The sequence below is a fragment of the Bos javanicus genome, chromosome 7 (assembly GCF_032452875.1).
Source record: "Bos javanicus breed banteng chromosome 7, ARS-OSU_banteng_1.0, whole genome shotgun sequence".
NCBI classification, from domain to species: Eukaryota; Metazoa; Chordata; class Mammalia; order Artiodactyla; family Bovidae; genus Bos; species Bos javanicus.
This window is the reverse complement of record NC_083874.1, coordinates 43,817,076-43,836,065: the sequence shown is the minus strand read 5'-3', so window position 1 is coordinate 43,836,065 and position 18,990 is coordinate 43,817,076.

Below are 18,990 nucleotides of genomic sequence, written 5' to 3'. Positions count from 1 at the left end.
TCGTCCTTGATGAGAACAAGTTTTCCTTTGTTTTGTGTTAGATTAGTAGTCATGAGTAAACAAGTGTAATCTTTTTTTTTTCTTGACACACCTGGGTAAATAATTCAAATGTAACCCTTTCTTATAAGTCATAAGAATTTATAAATTGTCTAATATGTGCTCAACTGACTTTGTGCTTAAGATCACTAACAGTGAGACTAAAAATGATAATAATGAAATACCGCCATTATTTCTGCTGCTGATGAACTTATAATAGTAAGTACAGAGCTGAGCCTCTACTATTCTCTTGCCATTTAACATGAACCAAAACTTTCCATTTTAGATCCCATTACGTTGTATTATAATTGTGGAAATTGTCACAGTTCCCTACTCTACACTTTAGGAATGTGTTGTAACAAATTTTTATAAGTCAAGCGAGTTGTTTCCACTTGGAAAAGTAACAGGGCTCTGGGAGTGCAGACTCAGCTCGCTGCACACCTTCACGAAGCATCTCAGTGGGCTTCTGTAGTTGGCAGAATAACATGACAAAAAGAGAGTCAATTACATGCGAAAGATAAGAGCCACCTGTACCAGCCATAGCATGCATAGTTTTCTTGCAATAAAATGATGGCTATATTCCTTGTTTATCTGAAGTGTTTAAACGCTGTGTTACAATAATATTTTCCTTCAGCACATTTCACTTTCTTGTAATATTTCTTTGCAATCATATAACATTACTCAATATTCTTATTTAGTAAAAGTGGACCCAATTTTTTTTGTTGTTTTTCTTAAAACTTATTTTAGTCTGGCTGCCCTAGGTCTTGGAGAAGGAAATGGCAACCTACTCCAGTGTTCTGGCCTGGAGAATCCCAGGGATGGGGGAGCCTGGTGGGCTGCTGTCTATAAGGTCACACAGAGTCGGACACTGAAGCGACTTAGCAGCAGCAGCAACAGCCCTAGGTCTTAGTTGCAGCATGTGGAATGTTTCATCTTCATTTCAGCATGTGAACTCCTTAGTCGTGGCATGTGAGATCTAGTTCCCTGACCAGGGATGGAATCCATACCCCCTGCACTGGGAGCATGAAGTCTTAGCCACTGGACCACCAGAGAAGTCCCTGGACTCAGTATTTTTGATTCATCTAATTGCCACTGTGCTTCCTTTTATGGTACATTTGGTCTTGTGCTTGAGCATTTACTATTTGAAATAAATTCACTATGGTTCCATTTTTTATATACTTTTCTCTACTGCAACACGGTATCTTAGATTCCATCTGCTTTAGGTCATGGAGATGAGAGTGAGTGATGAAGTGTCTATGGAGCTAATAGTACCATCAGTCGTAGTTTTCCTAAACATGAATTTAGAAATATCCTTCACTCCTCTGTCTCTGAGTCACTCTGTTCTGTGGGACACACCAAGCACAGCTGATCAAATGGACCTTTACTGTTTTCCTTCAATCTATCATTGTTTATGGGCTTCTTTGGTGGCTTGGATGGTAAAGAATCCACCTGCAATGAGGGAGACCTGAGTTTGATGCCTGAGTTGGGAAGATCCCCTAGAGGAGGGCATGGTAACCCACTCCGGTATTCTTGCCTGGAGAATCCTCATGGACAGAGGAGCCTGGAGGACTACAGTCCATGGGGTCGCAAAGAGTCAGACATGACTGAGCACCTAAGCACAGCATGGTGCACTATTGTTTATATGCCCATTACAGGCTTAGTGGGTAAAAAATCCGCCTGCAATGCTGGAGCCACAGGAGATGCAGGCTTGATCCTGCATTGGGCAGATCCCCTGGAGGAGAAAATGGCAACCCACTCCAGTATTCTCACCCGGAGAATTCCATGGACAGAGGAGCCTGGCAGGGTACAGTCCATGGGATCACAAAGAGTAGACATGACTAAAGCATGAACCCAAGCATATGACAATTACACTTCAGTACGTCAATGAAACAGTTTAAGAAACAATAACTACCAGTAATCTAGATATTTCCATTGTACTTCTATTAAAGTGATATGAAATATTTTTTTAATTGGGTCTTACACTCACTTTGTTGTTGTTCGGTTGCTAAGTTGTGTCTAGCTCTTTGCAATCCCATGGACTGCTGCCTTTTCACACTGTTCATGGCGTCTTCCAGGCAAGAATATTGAAATGGGTTGCCATTTCCTTCTCCAGTGGACCACATTTTGTCAGAACTCTTCACTATGACCTGTCTGTCTTGGGTGGCCCTGCACGGCATGGCTCATAGCTTCATTGAGTTATGCAAGCCCCTTCACCAGGACAAGGCTGTGATGTATAAAATAGATAACTGATGAGAACCTACTATATAGCACAGGAAACTCTATTCAGCGCTCTGTGGTGACTTAAATGGGAAGGAAATCCAAAAAAGAGGGGATGTGTGTATACATATGGCTGATTCATTTTGTTGTACAGCAGAAATTAACACAACCATGTAAAGTAGCTAACTATATACGCCAACAAAATAAAAGTTAAGAAAAATAATAAGACTGTTACAATTCTGTTTAAAGGCATTAGAATGAACACAGCTCAGCTAGAGATACCTGAATCTTCTAAAGCCTTATGAAGTACTCAAAGCATAATTCGTAAGATAAGAAAATGATGAATGAGAAGACGGACGTTAGCTGAGCCTACAGTAGTAATCATTTCTCAATACATATCAATCGAAACTGTCATGCTGTATGCCTTAAACTTATAAGTGATGTATATCAATTATTTCTCAATAAAGATGGAAAAGTCATAAAAATCCATTTTAAAATTAAAAAACAAAAATTTAGGTCTTATTGAGGCCATTTAGATCAGCCCCATGAGAAGACTTCTGTCTTCAGGGGGCCTTCCTTCAAACACCAAGATCCGAAATTTCCATGTTTCCTCAGTTCCTATGTGCAAAGTTCAAAGCCTCTGAAATCATATACAGAAGTGCTCCTAACCTGAACCTTGTAAATCACCTTCTCTTATACCCAAAGACTTCTACGTCTTAGGTATGCAGAGTCATTTGTGATTACTTCTGTTCATCGCCTCTGCACACGTTGTTCTTTCCTGACTTGCCTGGAAAACTTCCAGTATCCAGTAAGAGGTAACCTGAGGCTTAACTTCTCTAAATTGAATCCTATTCAGGGAGTGCACTTGGGCACCTCCCCTGAAAGGCTTTCTTCTGGATCCTGGACCTGCTTTCCCTGCTCCGGAGCCTGGCCCAGCCTGGCGACCTGCTACGCTGAAGCCCCACAGTGAGCTGTACGTGCCATGAATAATTTGCATCCTAACAAACGTCGGACACCACTGAGCGAATGAACAAGGACTCACAAGCAAAACTTTTACGGTTGCTATTGCAGGGAATGCCACAAGGTGGCAGGCTTTTCTCAAGCCCAATTGTGATTACCTGGGAAATGAAAGCTTTTGAGAGTTTTGACTCATTTGAAAAGACCCTGATGCTGGAAAAGATTGAAGGCAGGAGGAGAAGGGGAGGACAGAGGATGAGCTGGTTGGATGGCATCACCGACTCAGTGGACATGAGTTTGAGTAAACTCCGGGAGTTGGTGATGGACAGGGAGGCCTGGCCTGCTGCAGTCCATGGGGTCTCAAAGAGCTGGACACCACTGAGCGACTGAACTGAACTGATTGAATTCACGGCTGTAAATTAACGTGGAATGTACCTGAATGAACACCCAAAAGCTTTTGCATTTTTCCTGAGTATTATTTTTTAGATTAACCTTTTTTCCATATTATAGTAACATTGATACACAACATGTTGTCAATGGTGGCAGGTGAACTGAATTTGTTTTCTATTTTGCTGTTCTGTTATTTCTGCCTTCTCACCATTGTACCCTGATTAAATTCTAGAGACATAACTTATGTTTCTTTTTAATTTACCATCTAAGCCCCTGGGGAAGACCCTCATCTGCATTAACAGAACAAAAATAATACCACCAATGTTAGAAATCTGATTATGAAATAGATTATTTGGAAGTAGTTAGGTCTTTCTTTTTGAAAGGAATGGTTTTGAAATAACCCAAACTTTGGTCCATCTTGCATTTCTGTGTTAAAATAGCAGAGGTATGTGAAACATTCTTTCTATTTACTTTGAACTCTTCTCTGAGAAACTAAACCCACGCAGTGCTTTTGCCCATTAGGCTCAGGCAGTTTGATAAAAAAGAATGAAGAAACAAGGCACCTCAGATGTCCCAAGACAGTCTGGTAAGTAATTTGTCTCACAAGAAAATTCAAGGCTTGAGTTCACTGCAGCTGATGCATAATACACAATACACCTCATAAGCATGGAAGGGTCACTGATGTACATACAGGTCATCGAGCATAATCTTCTATCAACCAGAGACCAAGGGTTTCAGGAGCTGTGACAGGAAGCTCTCACTTCCCGTTGACTCTGAATCTCTGTGACTTCCTGAACTCCTTGAAAGTGAAAATCTCTCAGTTGCGTCTGACTCTTTTCGACCTCGTGGACTATACAGTCCATGGAATTCTCCAGGGCAGAATACTGAAGTGGGTAGCTGTTCCCTTCTCCAGAGGATCTTCCTGACCCAGGAATCAAACCGGGGTCTCCTGCATTTGCAGGCAGATTCTGAGCTCCTTACTTTAGTGAATTCTGTCCCCTTGCCCTTCCTTCCTGTTGACTGATGGTGACAACAGCCCACAGAGCAGAAAGTCTGGTCCAATAACTGACGATGGGCTCTTCTCTTCCCTTTCCAGTCCTGCCTTTTCACCTCTTTCTCTTTTCTCTGCTCGTTGCTCACCTTTGCCATTATCATTGGGAGGTGGTGGACAGGCATTATTCTTCATCCAAAAAAGAACAAGTAAAAATGCATTGTTATTCCAGTAGAAACATTTTAATTTAGACATAAGAGCAGCTCATAATGAATATGGACTCGTACAGTTTTCCATAGGTTTGTTGTTGTTCAGTCGCTTGGTTGTGTCTGTTTGCGACCGCATGGACTGCAGCACATCACGCTTCCCTGTCCTTCATCATCTCCAGGAGTTTGCTGAAGTTCATGTCCATTGAGTTGGTGATGCAATTCAACCATCTCATCTTCTGTCACCCCCTTCACCTCCTGCCTTCAATCTTTCCCAGCATCAGGGTCTTTTCCAATGAGTTGGCTCTTCACATCAGGTGGCCAAAGTATTGGAGCTTCAGCTTTAGCATCAGTCCTTCCAATGAATATTCAGGACTGATTTCCTTTAGGATGAACTGGTTGGATCTACTTGCAGTCCAAGGAACTCTCAAAAGTCTTCTCCAACACCACAGTTCAAAAGCATCCATTCTTCGGCACCCAGCTCTCTTTATGGTCCCACTCTCACATCCATATATGACTACTGGAAAAACCATAGCTTTGACTAACAGACCTCTGTCAGCAAAGTAGTATCTCTGCTTTTTAATATGCTATCTAGTTTGGTCATAGCTTTTCTTCCAAGGAGCAAGCATCTTTTAATTTCACGGCTACAGTCACCATCTGCAGTGATTTTGGAGTCCAAAAAAATTAAGTCTGTCACTGTTTCCATTATTTCCCCATCTATTTGCCATGAAGTGATGGCACTGGATGTCATAATCTTTATTTTTTGAATGCTGAGTTTTAATCCAGCTTTTTCACTCCTCTGTTTCACCCTTATCAAGAGGCTTTTTAGTTCCTCTTCACTTTCTGCCATTAGGGTGGTGTCATCTGCATATCTGAGGTTAGTTATATTTCTCCCGGCAATCTTGATTCCAGCTTGTACTTCCTCCAGCCCAGCATTTCGCTGATGTACTCTGCATATAAGTTAAATAAGCAGGGTAACAATATACAGCCTTGACGTACTCTTTTCCTGATATGGATCCGGTCGCTTCCCCCAGGGGCCCTTGTTGGCTGGGGGGAAGTGGCTGCCACATGAGCAGAGACACAGCAGCTCTGGAAAGGCACAGGTGACCCAGAACTGGGGCCTCCCTCCTGCCCTCACCTGTGTGGACCACACAGAGGTGGATGCCTCAGCTCCGTCCGGCCAAGCCTTCCGATGCCAGCAGCGCACATGACATTCTGCCTACCTCCTCCAGACACCGAGCTCCCAGATAACCTGCCCCATTAAGAGAAGGAGTGAGAAAACTCTTTCCTAAGCTTATAAATTCTGTCAGGAAGCAGACGGTGATGATGGTAGCATCCTCACAACTGAGCTTCTATCCTCAGCCGCTCGTCTCTGTAGTCTGGTCCGGCCACCTCCACCCCTGTGTCTCCGGCCACAGTGGCCTTCTCTTTACCCCATGTGTTTACCGAAACTCCCACTCTCTCGGAACTTTTAAAAGCCCCCTCATGTGGTACAAGGAAATTGACTCTTTCAGAAATGTATTAACTCATACAGATTTCAAATGTATTATTCTTCCAAACAGCTGAAAACTTTCACCTTTTAAAATTATTTATTTATTTATTATGTGTTCATTTGGCCACATCAGATCTTCGTTGGGGCACATGGGATCTTTGCTGTGTTATGCGGGATCTTTTGAGTCGCTGTGCAAACTCTAGTGGCTCTGCAGCTCAGTAGTTGTAGCGTGGAAGGTCAGTTGCCCCTTGGTATATGGGATTTTAGTTCTCTGATCAGTGATTGAACCCAAGTCACCCCTCGTGAACTCGGGGCACAGAGTTTCCGGCCAGAAATGGGAACTATTCCATATTTCAGCCCAGGAGCTTAGTGCACAGAGTTTCTGGCCTGAAATGGGAACTTCTCCCTATTTTGGCCCAGGAACTTGGGATGCAGAGTTTCTGGTCTGAAATAGGAACTTTTCCCTATTTCAGCCAGGGAATTTGGGGCCCAGGGTTTCCAGAGTTCTGTCCGGAATCTTGGGGTGTGGATAAAAATATGGGAAACACATCTTCAGAAGTAACACCTTTTGAATTGTTTCAAGTGGAGAAATAACTCCAGAAAGAATGAAGGGATGGAGCCAAAGCAAAAACAATACCCAGTTATGGATGTGACTGGTGAAAGAAGCAAGATCTGATGCTGTAAAGAGCAATATTGCATAGGAACCTGGAATGTCAGGTCCATGAATCAAGGCAAATTGGAAGTGGTCAAACAGGAGATGGCAAGAGTGAACGTTGACATTCTAGGAATCAGCGAACTAAAATGGACTGGAATGGGTGAATTTAACTCAGATGACCATTATATCTACTACTGTGGACAGGAATCCCTTAGAAGAAATGGAGTAGCCATCATGATCAACAAAAGAGTCCAAAATGCAGTACTTGGATGCAATCTCAAAAATGACAGAAGGATCTCTGTTTGTTTCCAAGGCAAACTAGTCAATATCACAGTAATCCAAGTCTATGCCCCAACCAGTAAGCTGAAGAAGCTGAAGTTGAACGGTTCTATGAAGACCTACAAGACCTTTTAGAACTAACACCCAAAAAAGATGTCCTTTTCATTATAGGGGACTGGAATGCAAAAGTAGGAAGTCAAGAAACACCTGGGGTAACAGGCAAATTTGGCCTTGGAATATGGAATGAAGCAGGGCAAAGGCTAATAGAGTTTTCCCAAGAAAATGCACTGGTCATAGCAAACACCCTCTTCCAACAACACAGGAGAAGATTCTACACATGGACATCACCAGATGGTCAACACCGAAATCAGATGGATTATATTCTTTGCAGCCAAAGATGGAGAAGCTCTATACAGTCAGCAAAAACAAGACCAGGAGCCGACTGTGGCTCAAATCATGAACTCCTTATTGCCAAATTCAGACTGAAATTGAAGAAAGTAGGGAAAACCACTAGACCATTCAGGTATGACCTAAATCAAATCCCTTATGATTATACAATGGAAGTGAGAAATAGATTTAAGGGACTAGATCTGATAGACGAGTGTCTGATGAACTATGGAATGAGGTTCATGATGTTGTACAGGAGACAGGGATCAAGACCATCCCCATGGAAAAGAAATGCAAAAAAGCAAAATGGCTGTCTGGGGAGGCCTTACAAATAGCTGTGAAAAGAAGAGAAGCAAAAAGCAAAGGAGAAAAGGAAAGATATAAGCATCTGAATGCAGAGTTCCAAAGAATAGCAAGAAGAGATAAGAAAGCCTTCCTCAGCGACCAATGCAAAGACATAGAGGAAAAGAACAGAATAGGAAAGAGTAGAAATCTCTTCAAGAAAATTAGAGATACCAAGGGAACATTTCATGCAAAGATGGGCACGATAAAGGACAGAAATGGTATGGACCTAACAGAAGCCGAAGATATTAAGAAGAGGTGGCAGGAATACACAGAAGAACTGTACAAAAAAGATCTTCATGACCAAGATAATCATGATGGTGTGATCACTCACATAGACCCAGACATCCTGGAATGTGAAGTTAATTCCAGTTTAGCTATTTCAAATCCTGAAAGATGATGCTGTGAAAGTGCTGCACTCAATATGCCAGCAAATTTGGAAAACTCAGCAGTGGCCACAGGACTGGAAAAGGTCAGTTTTCATTCCAATCCCAAAGAAAGGCAATGCCAAAGAATGCTCAAACTACCACACAGTTGCACTCATCTCACAGGCTACTAAAGTAATGCTCAAAATTCTCCAAGCCAGACTTCAGCAGTATGTGAACCGTGAACTTCCAGATGTTCCAGCTGGTTTTAGAAAAGGCAGAGGAACCAGAGATCAAATTGCCAACATCCACTGGATCATGGAAAAAGCAAGAGTTCCAGAAAAACATCTACTTCTGCTTCATTGACTATGCCAAAGCCTTTGATTGTGTGGATCACAATAAACTGTGGAAAATTCTGAGAGAGATGGGAATACCAGACCACCTGACCTGCCTCTTGAGAAACCTGTATGCAGGTCAGGAAGCAACAGTTAGAACTGGACATGGAACAACAGACTGGTTCCAAATTGGGAAAGGAGTACATCAAGGCTGTATATTGTCACCCTGCTTATTTAACTTATATGCAGAGTACATCATGAGAAACGCTGGGCTGGAAGAATCATAAGCTGGAATCAAGATTGCCAGCAGAAATATCAATAACCTCAGATATGCAGATGACACCACCCTTATGGCAGAAAGTGAAGAGGAACTAAAAAGCCTCTTGAAAGTGAAAGTGGAGAGTGAAAAACTTGGCTTAAAGCTCAACATTCAGAAAACGAAGATCATGGCATCTGGTCCCATCACTTCATGGGAAATAGACGGGGAAACAGTGGAAACAGTGTCAGACTTTATTTTTGGGGGCTCCAAAATCACTACAGATGGTGACTGCAGCCATGAAACTAAAAGACACTCCTTGGAAGGAAAGTTATGACCAACCTTGATAGTATATTCAAAAGCAGAGACATTACTTTGCCAACAAAGGTCCGTCTAGTCAAGGCTATGGTTTTTCCTGTGGTCATGTATGGATGTGACAGTTGGACTGTGAAGAAAGCTGAGCACTGAAGAATTGATGCTTTTGAACTGTGGTGTTGGAGAAGACTCTTGAGAGTCCCTTGGACTGCAAGGAGATCCAACCAGTCCATTCTGAAGGAGATCAGCCCTGGGATTTCTTTGGAAGGAATGATGCTAAAGTTGAAACTCCAATACTTTGGCCACCTCATGCAAAGAGTTGACTCATTGGAAAAGACTCTGATGCTGGGAGGGATTGGGGGCAGGAGGAGAAGGGGACGACAGAGGATGAGATGGCTGGATGGCATCACTGACTCGATGGACGTGAGTCTGAGTGAACTCCGGGAGTTGGTGATGGACAGGGAGGCCTGACGTGCTGTGATTCATGCGGTCGCAAGGAGTTGGACACGACTGAGCGACTGAACTGAACTGAATTGTTTTTGAAAACATCATCAAAATTTTTATGTATCTTATGATGGTATTCATTATCAGAGTGTGGGCTTGGTAAAATATGACTTACCCATGGCTTTCTTGTTCTTATTTATCTAACTGATAGATTCATTGGCCTCTTTGACTAGTTAGTTCTTTTTGAAGCAAAGATTGAAATGGTCCTTCTAGTTTGTATGATTTTTAATAATCTCATCCAAAGTAATTTCTCAATTGTTTTTTCTGTTGTATAATATTTCCCATTTTCATTTTGTTCCTATTTTCTTATTTTCATTTGTATTTATAGCTATACATCCATATTTTTTTGTAAGAAGTACAGTTGATTAACATAAGTATTTTTGTGTTGTGATACAGCATAGGGATACTATATTTTTATGTAATCCACTTTATTGGAATATTACCAAATTGTGAGTTTTTTGTTGGTTTTGGAGATAAATTGCTTGTGGGTATCTTGGTTTGCAAATATTTCTGTGCATTCTGAGTTGACTTCTTCATTCCTGAAGGTTTTCTTTTTTGGAGACCTGAAATTGAAGTATGTCGCATTTTCCTGGTTTTGGTTTCATTGCTCTAGGGGATGGATTCCAAAAGAAGTCATCCGAACCCAAAAAGACCTTGTAGTTTATATCCTCATGTGTCCTGCCTATGTTTTCCTTAAGATTTTCATAGAATCCCTGCTGACCTTTAGATATTTATGATTTGGAGTTCATTTTGTGTATGATGTTAGAGAATGTTCTAACCTCATTCTTGTTTTCTTTCTTTTAATAAGCCTCGCACAATCCTTCATAGTGTCTGTTATCGACATATATTGCCAGCATCAGGGGAGGAATATTCCCTTCTCTCCACGCCTTCTCCATCAGTTAGTGTTTGTCAAGTTTCTGACTATGGCCGATCTGAGTCCTGTGAGGGGATTCCTTCCTGTGGTTTTGATTTGTATTTATCATATTTAGCGAAATTGACCTCTTTTCATGTGATTTCTTTTCAAGGGTGAGTTCATGTTACGTCTAGATGCAGTTTCCTGTAACTCGGCCCTGTTCTAAATTCTTTTCTGATGACCACCCCAGGCCTATTGTTGAGATCAGCTGTTTTTGCCTTACAGACCCTTTGACCCTGAGAATACTCAATGCCCATCAGCACAGCTGTTCAAGCTGTTGTTACAGAAAATGGCCGCAAGTCAGCAGCATTACTCAGCCCCATGCATTTCCCACATCCCTGTCATTTCTGTGTGGTTTTATATTGGAATAGAAGTGATTTCTGATTTTATGTGTGTTTCAGGGGTACAGGAACTTGATAGATTCATGGATGAACATTTATCTATTCTCTTTCAAGTTCTTGTTCCCAACTAGGTGATTACAGTGTGTTCAATAAACTTCCACCTGCTATTCAGTAGGTTGTTTTTGATCATCTACTGGATATATATATGAGTGTCTATGTTAATTTAAATCTCTTAATTTACTCCGCCTGTACCTAGAGATTGAGGGCTCCTGCTGAGGGCAAGAGGCACTCCAGGAACGTCGTGGGGTCACACTGCCTGCTGCATCCTCCCAGGACCCTGAGCCCCAAAAAAATCCAGCCTTGGGACCCAAGCCTGCCTGGTCTCTAGAGATATGATACCAGCCAAAGTGACCATGGGATGAGGGAAATAGAGTCAGCATATGTTTCTACATTTATTGTGTTTATCCAGTTATTTGAACCTGCGTATATAGGTGAATTACAAGGCAGTGGGTGGTTGTTTTTTTTTTTAATTCATAGTCACTTGATTCACTCACACATTGATGTGTATATGCTGTATTTCAGGGACTGTTCCTATACACATTATGACCAAAAATGGAGTGTCATTCCTAGTGTTACCCAGTAGGTCCTTGTGGCTTATTTTCTGAATAGTAATGTGCACATATTAGCCAAGTAGCTTATTTCTATGTGCCCAACACCCTTCTTCTCTGCTAACAGTAAGTGAGATGAGTTTTTTCTAATTCTTTGAACTTTTTATCTTGACTCAAAAAGCTCCTGTGTATCCATTTTTAGATTCCACATAGAAGTGACATCACACTCTGTTTGTCGCTCCTTGTCTCTCTTACTTCACTTGCTATGATCATCTCTACCTTCTTGCCTATGCCTGAACGTGGCATTGTTTCAGTCTTCCTTATGGTTGATTCATGTACCATTGTATATATAGAACCCATTTTATTTATTCATTTCTGTGTCCTTGTACACTTAGGTTGCAGCGGTGTCTTTCCTTTGGAAATCAGTCCAGCAGGGATGGCATGGGTACCCTGTCTTCTATAATGTTTCTTTTCCCAGACTGTGTGCCCAGGCACGTGACTGCTGTTTCCTCAGGCACCTCCATGGTTCGTTTTCTAAAGATCCTCCATATTGTTCTTTCTAGTGGATGAACCAATGGAGATTTTTAGTAATCCATCCAAATTAATTTCTTTTTTTTTTTTCAAATTAATTTCTTGATGGGAATTTCTATTCCTCAACTTTTCCCATTTTTATTTTGCTAACCTTTATTCTTGATTATTATTTCTTGTGTTTGTAGCCATCTATCCACTCCTTCTTTTTCAGTTGAGGTACAGTTGATTCACATTACTCTATTTGCTTTGGGATACAACAGAGTGATTCAGTATTCACATGGAGTGAAGTGAAGTGAAGTGACAGTTGCTCAGTCGTGTCCGACTCTTTGCGACCCCATGGACTATACAGTCCAGGGAATTCTCCAGGCCAGAATATTGGAGTGAGTAGCCTTTCCCTTCTCCAGGGGATCTTCCCAACCCAGGGATCGAACCCAGGTCTCCCTCATTGCGGGTGGATTCTTTACCAGCTGAGCTCATGGAATATATACCATTTAAAGATATTTCAAAATCACGGCTCTATTTCTCTCTGCTGCATAATATATCCTATTGTTTTTATTACATTATACATAGTGATTTTTATTTCTTAATTTCTTCTTCAATCTGGCGACACCCACAACCAAATCCCCACAGGTATCCAGGTATTAGTTTCTGGATTTGTGAGCCTCTTTCTGTTTCACAGATAAGTCCATTTGTGTCTTATTTGAGATGGAAATTAAATGTGATTTCCTATGGCCGTTTTCTCTATGTTTCTGACAACCTTGCCTTAGATGAGAGTATGTAAATAAATTCTCATGAAAGGAGTATAATTTTCAGGAATAGTATAATATCAAATGGACTTTTCCCATCTTTCAGCCACAGAGTTTCTGGCCTGAAATATGAACTTTTCCATATTTCAGCCCAGGAACTTGGGGCACAGGGAACTTAACCAAGGTATAGTTTACTTACAGTTACCTGCACAGATCCTAAGTATGATTTGAGGCGTTTAGGCAAATGTGAGAACCCATGTCACCTACACCCCATCAAGACCTGGAATATTTCAGGGACTTAGTTGGTGTTCTAAGGGCTAAGACTCCACACTCCCAACACAAGGGATCTGGGTTCAATCCCTGGTCAGGGAACTAGACCCCACATGCTGCAAATAAGAGTTCATGTGTTGCAACAAAGATGGAAGATCCTGCGTGCCACAACTAAGACCTGGCACAGCCAAATAAATAAATATATATATTTTTAAAAGACCTAGAACATTCCAGCATCCTAAATAGTTCCCTCCACACCCCAGACAACTGTTTTCCTGATTTCTAGCACTCTAGAAATCACGCCTTTTCTGAAACTTCATTGAGTTGGTCGTACATGAGGTGTCTTCAGGGTCTGGCTAAAGAGCTGTGACTTTACAGATGTACAGTGTGAGGTAAGAAAGTTTGTGTTCAGTGAAATTTAAAACTTTTTTTGTTTTTTACTTGAAACATAAACACCTTTATGGATAGATGTATTGGTATCTTCCTTGGCAGACATGGAAGGGTGAGATGTTTAAAAACTAAAGATCTTGTACTTTATTTCTCAAAAGTAATTTAACCACCTTGACCACCTATGGGTCCTAAAAATGGTGATTTGAAACAGCATCATTGGGACTTACCTGGTGGTCCAGAGGTTAAGGCTTGTGCTTCCACTGCAGGGAGTATGGGTTCCGTTTGGGGAACTAAGATGCCACAGGCTGCATGAAAATGTTAGTCACTCAGTCATGTCCAACTCTTTGTGACCCCATGGACTGTAGCCCGCCAGGCTCCTCTGTCCATGGGATTCTCCAAGCAAGAATACTGAAGTGTGTTGCCATTTCCTCCTCCAGGGAATCTTCCCGACCCAGGGATTGAACCCACGTCTCTTATGTCTCCTGCATTGGCAGGTCCGTCTCTTACCACTGGCTCCACCTGGTCACATCTAGAGGCTTTTATAAAAGGATTTCAGCTTAAAATAAAATGAATAAGATATATTAAAACTGATACTTATTTCTCACATTTCAGAATATTTTCTTATGTGTTGCTAAAAGAAATGTCTCAGGATTTTAGGTTTTGAGTCATCCTTTTAGCAACAGCGTATTAATTACTAGATGCAACCTTGGGGACAAGCAATCACCTATTTCACTTCCTACAAATACTTGTGTTTTTGCATCCATGTTGAAATGGCTAAAGTTTTCTGAATTCTCTACATTTCCTTTAATAAAAACCCTACCAGTAGGTAAACTACTATTCTAAAAAACGTAAAATAAAATGTGACTATGTTGGACACGACTGAGCAACCTCACTTTCACTTTTCACACTCATGCATTGGAGAAGGAAATGGCAACACACTCCAGTGTTCTTGCTTGGAGAATCCCAGGGACTGGGGAGCCTGGTGGGCTGCCGTCTATGGGGTCGCACAGAGTCGGACATGACTGAAGCGACGCAGCAGCAGCATGGCTTTATACAAAAATTTGTTATGATCTAACATAGTGATATCTTTTGAAGCATCATTTGTGAAAACCTTTTTATTGTGAACTTTCTGTCTGGTTTCTTTCTCTCTCTTTCAGAATATTTATTTATTTAGCTGCACCACGTCTTAGTCGCAACACTAGGGCTCTTCAGTCTTCTCATTGTGGTATGCAGAATCTAGTTCCGTGGCCAAGGATCAAACCCTGGTGCCCTGCACTGGGAGCACAGGGTCTTAGCCACTGGACCACCAGGGAATACCTCATGTTTGCTGAGTTTTGACAGATGCACACATCTGTAAAAGAGATCTAGAACCTGCTTGCCATGGCCCTGGTTCAGTCCCTGGTTGGGGAACTGGGATCCCTCAAGCCTCTGGGCAGCCAAGAAGCAAAACAAAACAAAATATTGTATCAGGTATTATGACTAATCTAGAAATAGTATATGTATCATTTGTGTATAAGTTATAGGCCATACTACAATTTATAATACTATGCCATTTTATATAAGGGACTTGAGCATATTTGGATTTTAGTGTGTGCAGGGGTCCTTGAACCAGTCCCCTGCATTATAGGATGACCATGAAAAACCAGAGTGTCAGGGATTATTAAAATAGGTGGAAGAACAAAGTCACATCCATGTCCCTCATTACTAAGAGGTGGCCACCAGGGCCAATTGCACCAATTACCCACCTGTAGCCATGGGTACCCACTCCAGTACTCTTGCCTGGAAAATCCCATGGACGGAGGAGCCTGGTAGGCTGCAGTCCATGGGGTCGCTGGGAGTCAGACACAACTGAGCGACTTCACTTTCACTTTTCACTTTCATGCATTGGAGAAGGAAATGGGAACCCACTCCAGTGTTCTTGCCTGGAGAATCCCAGGGACGGGGGAGTCTGGTGGGCTGCCGTCTATGGGGTCTGACACAATTGAAGTGACTTAGCAGCAGCAGAGCCATGGGTAACAGAGAAGATGACTCTGCTTGCTTAATTCCACAAACACGTTTATTAGTTTACAGAACAAATAGCCGCAAGCTAGGAGAGTCTCCAGGCTCACCCAGCAGGCTTTTCCTCTCTTCTCCTTGGCCAGAACTGGTCATGTATGTGCCTGGTCCCTGAACCAATCAGTGGGCGAGTCACTCACACTCATGCAGATAGCTTCTGTGATCTTAGGTCTTAATTTCCAATTAGCAGTTATTTTATAAACTGTTGATCTTACTTTCATTCCCTGGATTTATATTTTATGTTGACAGATAAAACAAGGCAGAAATTACATAAGTTATAATAGGATCTTCAGAGACTTACAGTTCATCAAATGATAAGAGTAAAATTATACTTTAGGTAGGGCATTTACAAAGCAGGATTCTGCAAATTTTTTCTGTAAAGGGCCAAAGAGTAAATATTTTTTGACTTTGCTAAGCATAACATCACTGTAGCAACTACTCAAATCTGCCCTGGAAGCTGGGTAGCAGCCGTATTACCCTGTAAATGAGTGTGTGTAGCTGTGTACCAATAAAGCTTTATTTACAACCAGGGGTGGTGAGCAGGTTCTGGTCCTCAGGGAGGTTGAAGTTGTCGAGGACAGCCATTATGCAGTTGTGTTAGAACTAAATTAGAAATAACAACACAAACTCCCAATCTTTGAAATTTATTATTTCCACCTGACAACTGAAGTAGCCTTTAATGTTTTCCACCACAGATTTATGTGCAAATAGAGAAGAGTCCCAATATTGGCTCAGTGGTAAAGAAACTGACTGCCAAGCAGGAGATGCGGGTTGGATCCCTGGGTTGGGAAGATCCCCTGGAGGAGGGCATGGTAACCCACTCCAGTATTCTTGCCTAGAGAATTCCATGGACAAAGGAGGCTGGTGGGCTACAGTCCACGGCATCGCAGAAGAGTCGGACATGACTGAGCAATTAAATAACAACAGCTTAATATCCCAATGCAGCCTTCAGGATTTTCCCCACCCAGAGGAATAAGGGCTCTTTGGAGACTAGCTGGTTTTATGTTTCAGGGCAGGCCAGGTACATTGTGGGCCTGGGGTATTTCACTGCCAGAAAGAAGGGGTGCTTCTCCAAGTTCTGGGGTGCTGAAGGCACACAGGAGCCCACTTAATGGTATCTCTCATCAATACTGATGAGTTAATGACCAATTCAGCTACTCAAATCTGAATGCCATGAATTCATAATTATCCTCAAAGACAAGAATCAAGATTTTTGTTCTTTTTGAAAAAAAGAGATTTATTTTATTAGGATTTTTGTTCTTTATGAAGCTGCTAGTTCAGTATTCACAGCCTGATTTTATTCTGATGAACCATTTTTAGCATCCCTACATAAAAAGACTGACATCCCTGTACCACATGATCTGTATTCATGATCCAGCTGTATCTAAAGATTTTCTCTATGTGTGTGCTCAGTCGCTCAGTTATGTCTAACTCTCAGTTATGTTTGACTGCATGGACTGTAGCCCACCAGCCTCCTCTGTCCATGGAATTTTCCAGGCAAGAATACTGGAGTTGGTTGCCATTTCCTACTCCTGGGGATCTTGTTGAACCAGGAATCGAACCCATGTCTTCTGGGTCTCCTGCATTAGTAGCTGGATTCCTTACCACTGAGCCACCTGGGAAGCCCATAAAAAGATTCTACTCTTTGTAAAAAACAAACAATAGAACAGATAGTAGATACAGTATTAATATTGGTTAGTTTGGGATTTAATATAATGGATGAAGCACACGTTCTTTTCTTGAAATTTTCTGGCAATTCCAAGTTCTCTCCTTTATTTATATATTATGTTTAGAATGAAAAAATAAATCTTTGCAAAAATTTTATCTACAGGTTCAAGATGCCTTTGTCTATGGTTATAACATGGTTTGCTTGACCTTCAGGAAATTTCTCACCCCAAGGAGCAGAGGATGGTAAAGTGGGATTTTATAAAAACCTAGAGCCCAATGCTGGGAGTACATCCTCTGAAAAGCCACTGGTAAAATCTGTAGTGCTGGGTCCTCAGCCCCCAAGGGTAGAGGTTGTCCTCGGGTAAGGGGGACTGACTTTCAATTGTGGGAAAGATATGGAGGGCTTTAATCATTGCCTACCAGACACCTGGCTTAAGTTGGGAGGAGTCTATATTCTAAAAAGAGTAAGGAAGGTTAGGTGGTTTGGGCTGAGGGTACGGGTTGTCTTGGAGGGGGCTGGGCAGTTTTAGGTAGCCTTGGAGGAGGAGGAGGAGGGACTGGACTACAGTGCAAACTTGGGGCCCCTTGTTAAAAAATTATTATGAATTTCAAGATGGTGACAGCAAGTGCAGGGGCTGCCCGTGAAGCCGGCCCCTGTGGAGACTCAGGGTTCAAAGTCTACTTTGGATGTAAGAACTGGCCAGGATTCTGGCAGAGACTGGACGCTGAGGTGGAATTTCTTGCCTATGGCTCTCCTGGGTGTCCAACGTCCATGATCCACAGGCAGAAGTCCTTTCTCCATGGGGGAGACCAGGCTCTAGACCCCTGGGGGGTCTCCCAGTCACTTTTTAGATGCTAAATTGCCACAGGTGTTACTGAGGTCTTGTGTTCAGCTAGGGTCTGGCAAAAACACCCTTATGCCTCCCTCTCTACCCAGCCCCTGCCTTCTGGGATATTAAACAGAGTACCCACCCCCGACTCCCCATTCATCTTCCTGACTCCTGAGTCACTGGTCAGCCTCCCTTCCTTTAGGAAGGCCTCCAGGCTCCCCCTGCACCCCTGAAGTCATATCTTCTGTTACATTCTTCAGGCTGCATCTCCAGGTTGTGACCCCCAGGTTGCTCAAGACACCCTGTTTTATGGTCTAGCTGCCTGTGTCTCTTCTTCAAGGCATTAGGGCACTCTGACATTGTGGGTGCAGTTAGCTGTTTGTGGGCTGCAGCTCTGTGGACACCGGGCAACTGAGACCTGGCTCAGAGGAGGGACCTGTATCTCTGTTGATTCTGGGATGCACAGCCCTCCCCTGCATTCAGTACTCCCCCCACTGTGGGGTCCCTTCAGCTGACCACCTGGGGTTGGGGCTAAGGTCCAGGGTCCCAGCTATGGGGTTTGGACTCTGGAGTCGGGTCTGCATTTGTGTTTGGGGGGTCATGGGTCAGAGACTGGGATCTGGGGTTTAGGGACTGGAGTTGGGGTCTGAGTTCTGGCGTCCCGGGTCTGGAATCTGAGGTCCGGAGTTGGAATCCAGAGCCTGGGTTCTGAGGCCCAGGATGTAGGAGTGGAATTACGAGGACTGGGGTCTGAGGTCTGAGGCCCCTGAGGTTGAGGATCTAGGATCTGGGCTAGTGACTCCAAATCTGAGGTCAGGGTTTTGAGGTTTGAGGTCTGGGGTCACAATTTCTGGATCTGGGACATAGAGTCTGAAGTAAGGGGTCTGGGTTTAGTACCCGGGTTCTGAGGT